The 1,310-nt window shown below is 55.1% G+C and overlaps 1 protein-coding gene across 3 annotated transcripts in view; it reads right to left on the bottom strand.

Annotated features, from left to right (window-relative positions):
- Positions 1-245, bottom strand: part of THSD4 (thrombospondin type 1 domain containing 4) — an 865,877-nt gene extending 865,632 nt beyond the window's left edge. For all 3 annotated transcript variants that reach the window (XM_027852227.1, XM_027852225.1, XM_027852228.1), the window contains exon 1: positions 167-245. The gene's annotated coding sequence lies outside the window, so the exon portion shown is untranslated. The remainder of the gene's footprint in view (positions 1-166) is intronic.
- Between the last annotated feature and the right edge of the window lie 1,065 nt (positions 246-1,310).

Genomic DNA, 1,310 nt, shown 5'->3' with positions numbered 1-1,310 from the left:
CACACACACACACACACACACACACACACACACACACACACACACACTCGTGCTCCCCGAGACCCAGACCAGAGCGGGAAGCGCCCCAGCATGAAAGGCCACTGCGTGTGGACAGGGAGAGAGCAGCGGCGGGAGGCGCGTGGTCCGGGCTGGGCGGGCAGCTCACCTGGCAGTCAATGTCCGGGAGCGGCCGGAGCGGCTCGCCTTCACTTGCCTTCCCCTGCCTTGCCGTGCCTCGCCTCGCCTCACCTCCTCGTGCTTCCCGGAGCCTGGCAAGCGCTGCCCGCCGCCGCATGGACTGTGCCCCCCACCCTGGCCCCGGCTGTGCCCACTGGCCCGGTTGGCCCGCGCTCTGGCTCTGGCTGCTCGGGCAGCGGGGTCGGGCACGCTGTGCTCTGGCTCCCGATTTCTGATCCCCACTCCCGGCTACCTCAGTCCTGTCCCTCCTCCCTCTCCCGCTCCCCCGGCCTCCCGCTGTCAAAAGGCGCCCCTTCCTGCCTCCCCCTGGCGGCCGGCTCGAGCAAGGGCATCCCCTCCTCCGTGTCCCTGACAGACTGAAGACAGAGGAGCTCTAGGCATAGGTGACTGACGACGGCTAAAGAAAAACTCTATGAGCCGTCCCCTCTCTCCCTCTTCCCGCCTTGGAAGACCTTTGCCTATGCACCTCCCAGAAGGGATGACCCTGAGATTCTAGGAAGGCAGAGATAAGACACTGATTAGCTGTGTGACCCCGGGCAAGTCACTTCACCGCTGTCTGCCTCCGTTTCCTCAATTGTAAAAAGAGGATAATAGCATCTACCTCCCGGGGTTGTTGTATCAAATGAGATAATGTTTGTAAAAAAAATAAAATAAAATAAGTGCTTAGCACAGTACTTGGCACATAATTTAGACACTTAATAAGTGCTGGGGGTGGGGGGAGAAGAAGAGGGAGAAGGAGAGAGGGAGAGAGAAAGAGAGAGAGAGAGAGAGAGAGAGAGAGAGAGAGAGAGAGAGAGAGAGAGAAGAGAGAAGGAGGCAGAGAGAGAGGCAGGAGGGGGAAGGAAGGAAGGAAGGAAGCTAGAAGATCTGGGTTCATAGGTTTTCTAACTGAAAGGGGCCTTATAGATCATTTTACACAAGAGGAAAATGACACCTAGTGAGATGGAACACCTATGGTCAAATCTTGCTACTTCATTATCTTTATGACCTTGGATAAGTCAATTTACTTCTCTGAACCTCAATTTCTTTCTGTGTAAAATGCCAAGTTTGGACTAGAGCTATGATCCTGTAATTCTTTCTAAGCAGCAGAACTAAACTTAGATCAACTCATT

This window comes from Vombatus ursinus, unplaced genomic scaffold, assembly GCF_900497805.2.
Source record: "Vombatus ursinus unplaced genomic scaffold, bare-nosed wombat genome assembly UNPS02009205.1, whole genome shotgun sequence".
Classification (NCBI taxonomy): domain Eukaryota; kingdom Metazoa; phylum Chordata; class Mammalia; order Diprotodontia; family Vombatidae; genus Vombatus; species Vombatus ursinus.
Note: the sequence above shows the minus strand (reverse complement) of the source record. Positions and strands in the feature narration are given on the sequence as shown.